Raw genomic sequence first — 13,228 nt, 5'->3', positions numbered from 1 at the left:
ACCTCTGTTATATCTGCTTCTCTCATGAAGTGGTTAAGGTTAGTGTTAGAGTTGGTTTTGGGTTAGACACAATGAATGGAAATCAATGCAGTGTCCAAGAATGCCTGTAACAAGTATGGCTGTGCAAACTTGTGTGTGCATGTGTGTGTGCGTATGTGTGTCTGTGTGTTGTGCAGATTGACCCAAGCTGACAGGCTACATGGTTTCTCCATCCTGCTTGTATATAAAAAGAAAATGTGGGCACTGAGCTCTGCCTGCTTCACTTACATTCACACACATGCTCACACACGGACACACACACACACACACACACACACACACACACACACACACACACACACACACACACACACACACACACACACACACACACACACACTTCACTGCACACACTGTATCTTCCTCTCCCACTTTTTTTCTCTTCTTCTGTTATATCTTTCACTCTCTGCACTCAGCAGTGTGAGGGTTAAATGGGATTTCGTCAGCAGCTTCCTGAGTGAAGTGAAGTGTGTGTATGTGTGTGTGTGTAATATTTATTTCATAGGGATTTCCCCCTCTGCATGCTGGGTGGCTGCCGGCTATGTCATCATGTTCTGAGCTGTCAAAGGCCATCACCGTTACTCATGGGACACGAGGTGTGTGTGCGAGAGAGAGAGAGAGAGAAAGAGAGACAGACATAATGAGGAAGAGAAAGGGACAAGACAGAAAGAGAGAGACAGACAGAACTGGGATGTGTGTGTGGATTGGTGGAGACGATGTAGCGCCATACTGGGGAGCTCAGTGGGAGCGGCAACATCAGGTGAAGAGTTTTCATTTGACACATTTGGTCGGTGAGCGGAGGCGAGCTGGAGGCCTGAGTGCATCACATGTGCTTGTGATACACACACACACACACACACACACACGGTTTGTGATATACTGTACACCCTGTACACACACACACACACACACACACACACACACAGGGAACACAAGCAGCAAGACCCTGTGGTCGTCTTTACTGTCTGCTGGATAATTCCCTCAGGGAGCTGGTGTGAGCCATGAAGAGAGGAGTTCATGAAGTCAAAAGTACAGTGCATTCACAAAGTATTCAGACCGCTTCAGTTGTTCACATTTTGTTGCAGTGTGATCTAAAATCGGGGTCATTCCTATGTTCCCACATTTCTAACTTTTTTTTTTTTCACTGAAAATTAACATCCCACCAGTCCGACACAGGCCTCTAATTGTCTAAATGGCAACACTTAATTTTCTATCAAATGTCCCATCATTCCGACACATCCTGCCTCCTACGGTTCGGAATGACAGTATTTTTTTTAAACATCCTGCCTTCCCAAAAATTCCTTTAATAGCGTATTTTTTCCCCCAGAAGATTTTGCACTGGTTGGGCTTAGACAATGATGAAATGAGTTGGTTAAGTTTAGTGAAAATACCAAGTAGAGGATAGACAGGCCAGATAGATAAGAGAGAGTTCAGAAGTAGAGAGTCCAAAGAAGTAGTAGGGAGTCACCTGAGTAACGCACATTTCTTTATATAAAGCCTTGTCGGAATGGTGGGACAATGGCATATCGGAATAGCGGTATGTCGGAATGGTGGGATCTTGGAGTGGTGGAATGATGGGATGTCGGAATGACAGCATGTGACCGTTCCCACAGCCCTATGCTCTCACATTTCTAACTTTTTCCCCACTGAAAATTAGGCCCTATGTTCCCATAACATTACACCCATAGACATCTTTCCACATGTAGCAGAGCATCCGCCATGTGATAAATCTCAAATGTGGGAACATAGGCAATCACTATCACACTACTAAAATCACTATAACAAATCCCTTATCAGTATCACATTGACAAGTATTCATAACCATTTGCTACTACAGTATGTCACTTGAAATTTAGCTGAGGTGCCTCCCATTCCAGCTGTGGTAACTTCAACCCACCTGACCTGATTTGGAAAGACACACACCTGTCTGTATAAAGTCCCACAGCTGACAGTGCATATCAAAGCCAAAAAAAAAACAAAACAAGCAAGAGCTCAGAGACAGTGTTGTGTCGAGACACATATCTGCTGCATCAAAGGTTCTTGGGAGCTCAGTGGCCTCCATTCGACTAGAAATGGGGGATTTCTTTTGTCTTTATTTCAGTTTTCCCCACAACTGCTCATCTGGCCGACTTGGAGGACGCAAGGATGTAGCCTACATCGCCACTGTCAAGAATGTCTGACAAGCACTTCTTCAGAAAGCTTTATTAAACATAACTTTTCTACATGAAGGAAGAAATATAGACACAGACCTCAGTGCAATATTTCAGTTTGTCATTATGGAGTATTGAGTCAAGGCAAGGCATCTTTATTTATATAGCGCATTTCATACCAAGGCAACTCAATGTGCTTTACATAAAGACAAAACATTTAAAAAAAAAAGAACAGCATAAAAACAAAAACAAAACAAAAAGCACAGAGTTAAAAGCAGGAGCAAAGAAGAGCAAAAGCAAAACTATGTTTAAAAAATATCACCGACACATGAAATAGGCTTGTGGTGCTTCTCTGATTGAGCCTCATATTCTAGGATTAGAACTATATTTTGATTGATCAGCCATATTTGCTGTCTCTATATCTCGCTGTCCTCTTTTCTGTCCTTTGGTGGCCATTTTACAGCCTCCATGATTACAGTCTTACATCAGTTTTCTCCACTGATTTGACATTATTTAAGAGGCTGAAAGGTGCATCGGATGCCAGCTGGCTTGAAGATTTATCTGGGTTTTATTTTTTGGTGTGGGGTTTTATGCCTTTTCATGACAATGTGTCAGATCAGGTCATGGAAATATAAGTTATTGCTGCTTTTAAGTAACATTTTCGAGATCTAATCTGAGGGAGTGAAATGGAAAGGTATCTGTCTCTTGAGGAGAGTTTGCAGCGAGGTCAAAGCGGCAGGCAGGGCAATATGAGTCATATAAGTTACCCTCTGACAATGCCTTAATAGAGATCTGTGAGGCCATGGTTGAGTCTGTGGAAAAAATTATCTTGTATTGTGTGATGCAGAAAACACACACAATGCACACACATGATTCAAGGTTAGGTGTGTGTTATAAGAGGTAACAGAAAAGGAAACAACAGAACCAACTTGTGAAATACCTATGTTTAAAAAATGTGTTCACAGTTGAGGACAATGAGGAATAGAAATTCCCATTTCTTATGAACTATCTGGGCTTTCTATCAACCTCCAGTGCAGGTGATGAAAGTAAAATTTGACTTATCAATTTAAAAACAAATATTTGGACCATTTCTATTGTTTCAAATGGTGTCAAACATCCAGTGTGCACATTTATGTAGGGAATTTTTCATAAGAATCTGAGAAATTGGGGGTAAATTGTTGTCTCTAGCAAACTATGTGGATTTTAAATACTTGAAATAAAATATAAATTCATTTCACCCAAAACAAGAATATGAGACAAACAATTTGTAGATCATATATGAAAATAAGCTGTGATAACTACCTGAGAAGACTGTACCATTTAGCAATAACAGTCAATGCTCAGTTGTTGTTGCCAATGCCAACCTCTCTCAATTCTGTTGTTTTGTAAGAGCAGTAATTGTGACAAAGTCCTCTCTCTTCAGGCTGTGTCATAATAGTCCTTATTAGATGACTGCTGATTGTAAATGATGTGCTTCTTTACAGCATGAACAGAAGATATCTACACTTAAATACTGACTTTACCAGGAGGATCAGAGTCAGAGCTGCAGTCCTACCTTCCTACTATACACAATATACACAGTATCATGAAATACTGTAGGCCACGTGCTCCATATGCAATGCATGGATGAAAGATGAGAGCTATATGTTAAACTTAGCTATGTGTACTGGAGGAGAGTATGAATATTACTGCAGCATTTCAAAAGACTACAGGAAATGCATCTAAGCTTAATGAAATACGTTAAGTCATTCAGTAAAAAAATATCACGTTATGTGTCACTTGTGCTGAAAATAATGATTCAGAAATTAACCTTTTTTAAAAACGAAAAGTTAAACATAATGAATTGTACCTATTTGCACAAAGTTTAATATGGATTTCTATCCCCTGTTCTACAGAAACTTAACTTTTTTGGCATCAAATTCAACTCAAAAAGTCCGTCAGTCACATCCCCCTTTCAAAATATCATCCTGTTTGTCAGACTGTGTCTAGAGTATCTACTACTAACATCACCATCTGGATTTGTGGGTAAAAAAAAAAAAGATTCTCCTTTTTTGTGTGTATGTGTGTTAATGGTGCATCTGTCCAACTGTTCACATGTCTGTGTTTATGCATATGTCTGCATGTGTGTGTGTGTGTGTCATTTCAGGACGAGGTGTGGGGCAGAGCTGCAGGCCCCACAGCCTGAGTCAGGTGTGCTGAGGTCAACCCGCGTCATGGTGACATAACGTTGTACAGGGTGCACACCTCTCAGTCGAAGCTTAATGGAACATTCAAACGCACACACAGACACACACACACACACACACACAAGTCCAGAATTTTTTGGGAGTATGTTGTCTTCTTGCTGTCTGTTCACTGATGTGTGTTTGATTTGTTGGCAAAAAGAGAACTAATTTGCCCTCAGTTCCTTTGAGGGTTAGAGCCCCATCTCTACTGCTGCTTCTTTTTCTCTAAATTCTAGGCTACAGTGTTTATCAGTGGTTCCTCTATGTGTGAATAAGGTTGTAGTTTAACTTTATTCTTAGTGCAGTCACACTGAGGTAAATTTAAGTTCAGTTTGGTTATTTATTATTGCATCTATTACAATATTTTACTGTACACTTGATTTTTAAACAGCATACTATTTATTATTGTGGGAGGTTTTGGTGACATACCCAGATTTGCTAGGTTATTACGAGGAAGCAACCTGCTAACCGTTAGCAGGTTCTGGTCAAACTAAACTAGTCAGCCCTGAACATGCTAGTATGAAGTCACAATAGCTTTGCCAAGTGTGGATGTAGGCTACTATACCAAGCCAGTTATGTCTTCTTGTTTGGCCAAGCCCGAATTTCAAGTTTATTACTTCATGTGGTCTTATGTCTGATGTTCATATGATCCAAAAAAGTCTGTAAGCCTACTCTTAAAGTAGATTTGCAGTATAGCAGGAACCCTATTCAATATTTATAATATATATTATATATAGTTTATTATTTTTTAACATAATTAATACAGCATTTTTAAATTAGTACATAGGATGATCTGAATTCTTCTTCCATCACTGTTTGCACCATAACTGTATTAAGCATTGTTGTTTTGTGGAGCAGCTATTACTGAAGCTGGAGGTTAAACTATGATATAACACAGTTTATAAGTTATAATGGCTCTGACTCTGTGATCCCTCAGAGGTCAACACTGTCAATACTGCTAGATGTCACTCATGTGGCACACACTTGTGTTTCTGACCACAGTAACTTAATTAGGATGAAGTGATGTTACTGCCAAGTTCTAAAAGGTGACTTGTCTTTATCTGACGCTAAATTGTGAGCTTTTGTGTTTTATTCAAAGCTCACCGTTATGACAGTCGGTGCAACAGCCAGTACATAGTGTGAATATGAATCCCTACAAAGGGATAACATCCACATGGACCATCAACATCCCTGGTACATAAAACCCCTGAAAGCAAGTCACCATAAGTCCGCCCTGCTGCTTTTGGACTGCAGCAGCGCCCTTTTCATGCTCCAGCTTTGACCTATTCCATGGGGCTCATGTGTTCTGTAACACACTGTATGTTCTGCCCCAGATAATTACGTCACCTCTTGTTTTTTACGCTGTGGTGCAAGCGAGGTTCAACCTATAGAAGCTCTCCTGATCTGCTGCATACGGCTTTGGGTAACAGGAGGACTGAGGTTTTAAGTAGGCCGCTATGTGCTTTTAAAGTTGTTTCTCTGTCACCTGCTATTTTGGAGGACAGACTGATGGCACAATGTGCAAAATCTAACATTATTCCAACTATTCAGGGTAATTACTAACCCTTCTATTGAAACAGAAGCTACATTTTGAATATTTAAATTTTAAATTGTTAGCAGAAAAACCATACATTACTAAACAATCAACTCCTTAGTTTTACAGGTCAGTGCTGTCAGAAATGCTCTGTACTTATCTGAGGATCATCTTCATTCCCTGAAGCTTCTTGGGTGTTGACCATCTGTTGGTCATTTACAATCCAAGCATTGAAAATAGAAGGTGAAAATGTTTTGGAGCCATTGGAGTCCACTCATCTTCAATTTAATTCAATTAACTATGAGTGAGTAACCACTCCAGCAATGGAAACAGACCCATGTGCTTCACTGCTATTGAATCCAACCTTCTAGCGCTGAGAGGGACAAGAGTCATTCCAGGAGAAGAGAGACAGTATAGAGCACTTTATTATTCATGAGTGTTCGTGTTCATGTGAGTGCACCTGGAAATATAAACGTAAAGCCACACCTGCATCACAAACCGGAATGGATGGCCCCACAAATCACACATGCAGTCTGCATATTGCATGCACTTTTTCATTAGAATAAGCTTAAAGGAATAGTTCACTCAAAATTGAAATTTCACTCATTATCTACTCACCCTCATGTGGACTAAGGGCTGGGAGAAGTTTCAGAGTTATCCGTGGCTTCTCTGAGTTACAGGGGGTCTCGGCGTAGCAGTGCATGTCAATATAACGGTTACAAATGGATACCAACTGTCTTCGTAACAAAAAGACACACCAAAAAACATCCAAATACATCCATAGTGCTCATACAATTTCGCATTTCCGGGCTTCAATACAAGACGGACATTACATACGAGCAGCATGGAGCTATTTGGATGTTTTTTGGTGTGTCTTTTTGTTACGAAGACAGTTGGTATCCATTTGCAACCGTTATATGGACATGCACTGCTACGCCGAGACCCCCTGTAACTCAGAGAAGGCACAGATAACTCTGAAACTTCTCCCAGCCCTTAGTCCACATGAGGGTGAGTAGATCATGAGTGCAATTTGAATTTTAGGGTGAACTATTCTTTTAAAGTGCAAAGTGTCAAAAGGTGATCAGATAGATATGTGATTTCAACTAAATGCATTGTTATCACTGTGTCTTTTTGTGGAGGCACTCATTGTTTGTTTTTTTCATAGCACTGATAAAAAATGTAAAAGGTTTGCAATTTAATCCATATTTGAAAATGCTTTGTTTTGAATTGTAAAATATTGTAATATCATCTTCAGTCACTTCAGCCGTCATCACAACCAACTGCTCCCACCTCAAAATCTCCTCCTACTCATCCTTCTCTTCCTCGCCCGTCTTTTGGCAGGGAATGTGAGTCTGACATAGGAACATGCTAGAGTGTGTAGCGCTGTCATATCTACTGTATTACATGTGCCTGTGTGTGTGTGTGTGTGTGTGGAGGGGGGTCGAAGTTTGCCAGATTGTTGTTGCCTATGGATTATGTGCAGTGCTGAAGCTTCTTGGTCCGCAGTAAAGATGACATGAGAGGCTTTGTGTGGAAGGGTGCCGAGCCTGCCATATAGAGGCAGAGCACCCATGCATGTACACACCATCCTGCACACACCCAGAGCCCTGTGAGGACATTTTAAAATTTGATCAACCCGCGTACTTGCATTTGTATGGTTGAAATCATTTTGATCTGACTTGAATTTTCCACATCACCAAAAGTTACGCAGCCTCTAATGCTTTCCAATACAAATGCTTAGTCCACTAGTACCCGTAAAGACATGTGCATATTATATACTAAATCCTGAAACAGAGAACATAGTCACTCATTGGATTTGCTCACTTCCTAGACTCCCAAAAAGATTCGGGGGGCAAACCTGGGGCTGTCACAGAAATGCACCTTCCTTTGAAACATTACTGAGAGTCACATCAGGCAGGATATGGCAGAGCAGCAGGGACACTCAGAAGCAGCTTGGAGATATGCTCTGAGGCTCTGGGCTCTGTCAGAACATTTAATTGAGTTCAGCCATGATAAGATTCCTACAATTTTTTTCCAACATTTTTCTCCCACCCGCTGGGAGCTCAGCAGGGGTTTATATGCCTGTTTGGTTTAAGAGAGATGAGAGGAGAGCGACAGGGTATGTAGACGAGTCAAGAAGAAAGAGTAAAAAGTGGGAAGAGGGGGAGGAGATAAAAGGAGGTGAAAAGGGGAACAAGCACATGAATGGAACAAAAGGACAAGCAGAAAGACTTTAGAGTACAAATAGGGACTGAAGGCAATTGATGCTGGTGAAGAACACAGAGCAGCAACAGGAAGATTAGACAGAGATAAAGATAGATGATGAGATGCGTTCATCACTACACGTCCGGGAGGTCCCATCGTACTGATTCTGTCCCACCGCAGCAGGACAATGACCAGCTGTGACAGGCTACCAGTCAGGAATTTAGAAAGCCCCATCTCATACTGTCAGTCCAAGACACAAATGTCCCCCAGTGATATGAATTTATGATAACATTAATGCAGCAAAGGATTCGGCCACTTCACTGGGGCACACTTTCCCTGACTATGCTGCCCGGAGGCAAACAAACACACTGTTGGATGACAGGGAGGCTGGTGAGGAGGTTACGTTAAACAAAACTAATACAGTCAAATGATATACAATATGATGATGCAGCTGTCATGAAACAGATGTAGATGTTGCGCCTTGGCTGCAACCCCAAGGAGTGTGTGGCAGAGGGGACGCAGGGAGTAGAGTGTGTTTGCACGGAGATGACACTCTCCATACTTATATGGAGCATCGTGCAAGTGTAGTGTTAATTGGATTATTCTTAGACAACACATAATCATCGCTGTAGGAAGCGAACTGATGAATGATCATGCAAATGCCAAACATTTCAGCACCTTGACTGAACCAAAGCGTTTCTAGATTTTTGTCTAACCAGGAATACACAAATAAATTAGACTCTTAGTTTTTAGTTTGTATGTGTCAGCATTACAAGGAAGGATTTACCTGCTTTGTTGTCAATGAAATTTGCTGCATGGAAACTTTTCACACAGTTTTTTTCCCCCACATACATTGCTGTCCATGCAGTGGCCAAATCAGATTAAAGGTTAGAAAATCAAGACTCAACTGTAAATTGAGAATATTTTTCATTTTCCTGGGCATTTCTCATTTCTTATCTAATTAATTAAGAAATGAGACAATCTGTCAGCTGTCTAATCTACTCCGAAGCACTATTGTTATGTTGCGTGCTTCTTCTGATTATTCAAGTTCTGTGACAAATTATTTGCCTGGGTCCTTTCAAAATAGTGGGGGGAGTAGCGAACCAATATTTATCAGCTAGATGTGGATCAGTGTACTTTTACATTTGCGAAGGTAGAAGTTGGAGGGCCTCCTGATTTAGCTTGAATGGGTCTCCAAAATATTAACTCTAGAAACACCAAAAAGCTACTGTTCTACTGTGGTCACAATAAACCCAAATGTGAGACCATCGCCAAGAATGAAAATCATTCATCTCTTCATTCAATCTCTTTCTCAATGTTTTTGCCTACCTCTGCCTGCAGTCTGTCTATCGTTGTCATAACCCCTCAAGTTACTGTGGCAACCTCTGAGTCTTAGGCCAGAAACACAGCTGAAACCAATTCATGAATCACTTATTTATCAACTACTGTATGTCACTGATATTTCAGAACCCTTTTCCCATACATTTATATCAAGTCTTTGTGAAACACAACCACACAAACTGGCTATGAAACTGCTGAAGCTTCCAGCAAAGATACTGCAACATGACACACACACACACACACACACACACACACACACACACACACACACACACACACACACACACACACACACACACACACACACACACACACACACACACACACACACACACACTGATTTTGGCTGATATAGGAATGTATTGTACTGTGGTGTACCGTATTTTTCTTTCTATGGGCACCAAAGAATTGAGTGCTCTGTTATTAGGATTGACATAAACTGTGTTTACCAGTTTCAGATTATAATATGCAAGATAATTACACTGGCTCCCAAATAGCAAGATTGTGGCATAATATAGCTAATGATAAGGTTGTACGATGTCTGGAAGCACAGAACTTAAGTGACAGTCCCTATCCCCTACTCCGTCCAAATGTATTATTAAGTCACCTTTTTATTATTGTTGCTTCATAGACAACAAAATGCATGTTTGTTTTTCTGGTGTTCAGTAGTAGTTTTCTATCAGCTCATGCGTGCAGCAGCCGTTGTTTTGGCCGGTCATAGTAGCACAAGCACAGGTGTTGTTAATGACACTAACGATGAGCCTGTTCAAAGAGCGACAGACACAACACCAACACCAAAAGGGAAGAAGATTATTGGACTTCAACCATCATCATTATCATATCCATCTATGCTTTTCTGACTGTAATGTCTTCCATGAAAAACACAGTAGTCAACTCTCAAAACTCTTCTGTCCAAATTTCCGGCATTGCATTATAAAATGCCCTAACCAGGAAGAGATTTAAAAACAATTCCTGCTTTGTCTGTTTTCTGTCCTCTCTCTTAGTTCCAGCAACTTCAGAGCCACTGTTTTCATGTATCAGCTGTCTAGATGGTAAACAATATGGTCAGCACTTGTGTAAAATGTATGTAATGTGTTAAAACACACCACATGCACTTATATAGGTTTAATAGACGTATGGTGGATTGGAGCAAAGTAGAGCTGAAATGTTGTGTCCTGAAACCAAGTTGATATTTCCCTTAAAGAGTATGTTTGTGTGCATGCATATGATGTTACTAATGTACCGGCTCTCAGTGTGTAGGAAACATGGGAACAAAGATTTTATCCTGTAAATGTGTGCGTGTGTTTTCAGGCTGGCTCTTCAGAGCCCCAGCAGAACCCACAGTGAGCTAAATAGCTCTGATTAAATTTGGCCTCCCTCTGCTCCTCTCCATTGCTTTTAGGATGCAGAGATAATGTTCATTAGGAGAGACGGGCAGGGACTTTGGGAGGCGGATGCTTGTGTGTTGCTCAAGAGTGGCTGTAATGGGGAGTGATGGGAGGATAATGCAATTTGGTTGCATTTGAAGCCGTGACTAGGGGTTAATTTCATGGAGTTTGGGTGTATGATTGTTTGAGGTTAGGCCAAAGTTCAGGTTGGACTCGGTTGGACTCTGTGGTCCTGCAGCTCTTGACTTTACACTATTGCTATTCGTTCCTCCAACTCAGGAACTCTCTCTGGGTGAGGCCTAAACTAATAGATTCACATGTTGGGAAATACTACTGCTAAGTTTATGGGCAAAAAATAGATGAAAAGACTGATGCCACTCTGATAGCTGAAGACTTGCTCTGTCTGACATCCACCTTTCCACCCCTATGCCCAAATATTGATCAATGAGGAAGTTCCCTGCACCCATTTTAACAGAGACGAGATGTTTTTTGGTCTTTTTCACTTTTAATTGACAGGATAGTCGGAGAGACAGACAGGAAATGGGGAGATAGAGAGCGAGAGTGATATGCAGCGAAGGGGGATTCGAACAGGGGCTGGCTGCTGTGAGGACTATTACCTCTGTATATGGGCGCCTGCACAACCCAACGAGCTATACGATACCATCACCCTAGCCTACCCTTACTGTATCTCTCAACACAAATGTATGCACGGAGTCACAGACGAGTGACGTTTGTCCTGCATCAAGAAAAAAAAATAAAATGAAATGCTTGTGCATGAACAAATTTTGTCATAAGTTGTGGTTTAATTTTGACGACTTTTTGAACTCATGGTGACTAAAGCAGCAAGACACTGCTCCGAGACAAGAAATATTAAGACTCATAACCCTCACCCTGTATAAGACACAATGTTGAATTTTTACACATTGTGTGTTTTATAAAGGAGACATAATTAGGTTTTTCTACTCCACTCTAACTGGCTGCTGGCTGTTGTTTCAGACATGAATGTTATTGATCTTCTCATCTAACCTCTCTGGAGGAACATGGAAACACATTTCTCAGCTCACGAGAACCTCGTGAAAGGATTTAATTTGTCTCCAGCTTTAATTATTTTATGGAAAACTTTATATTTCCTCCCATTGTACTTTTATTTATTCATACTTTCTTTGCTTCCTCTCCTCCCCCTCCTCCCCCTCTGCTCTGAAATAATTAGCAAGAGTCATTTTTTGTGTGAAGTGCATTTAAAGCCATGTCTTTGTCCTGCCCTCTCCTCTCCTCACATCACCAAAGGGACCTCTGGGGTAGTTATACCGCATTGACGTGTGCAGACTGAGTCAGCCTGCAGCTTTTCCATTCACACAAGTAGGCTACACACACACACACACACACACACACACATGCGCGTGCTCCAGACTGATGACCCACCAATGTGAGGCTGCCTCACCACATCATGAGTGCGCAATAAAAAAAATATTGCCTGTCATGGTTCCCTTTCTTGATCTATGTTAAGTCACAGATTCTGCACCTTGACTTCCCATCAAATGACGTGAACTCATTCAGAGCAGAGAGGAGGTGAAATGTATTTGGACTGCTGGTCCCAGGCTTTTGCTCATTGGCTAAAGCAGATCTGATTGTAGCTATACAGTAACTGAGGATTTGCTGGTGTTATTACCGTGCCTGTCTTTGTGTTTTGTTGAATGTAAAGAACTGATCTGATGAACTCACAATGACCAATGCTTGTAGTCATCAGCTTTCTTGCCTCATTGAGTATCACTGCTGCAAAACGAGATGCTCATATTTGCAAGATGTTGTGTCCCCCCTGGCTCTTTTGTGTGTGGGGCCCCACAGTGATCAATACAATATAACATTTGCCTGATTGATTTTATTTCCAGCTGCTTGAATGACTGCCAAGACCTTGAGGTTTTTCCTGCTTCCTTCACCAAACGTCATGACCCCCACACCATCTCACACCACCCCTCACCCTAACCGGCCTCAGTCTGTGAAGGAGCAAACAGCTCAACCACACTGTGCTTAATGCAGATAACAAGGCCCCTGCTGACTCGCTGTCAAAGACCTGGCTGCTCACAACTCCACTATCCGGACTTGATTTTAATTTCCTCATAAATTAACGTCAGAAGTTTGCTTTATGTAGTTTTTGGCCACGATTCAACCAAAAGAAAAACTGCCTTAGCCTCCTGAAGCTGCTCCCATCTGAGCTCAATCAAAGTGTCTTTTAATTAGGTGAAAGTAAAAAAAAAAACCAAACAAAACAAAACATTGGAATGATTCTCATTTGATCGGAGAGGATAAAGTTGGTTTCAGTGGCTTCTGGCTATTAATTGTCTTCCT

The sequence above is a fragment of the Trachurus japonicus genome, chromosome 10 (genome assembly GCF_045865225.1).
Source record: "Trachurus japonicus isolate A0001 chromosome 10, Traja_1.0".
Taxonomy (NCBI): Eukaryota; Metazoa; Chordata; class Actinopteri; order Carangiformes; family Carangidae; genus Trachurus; species Trachurus japonicus.
The sequence above is the reverse complement of the archived record's forward strand: the minus strand, read 5'-3'. Positions refer to the sequence as shown.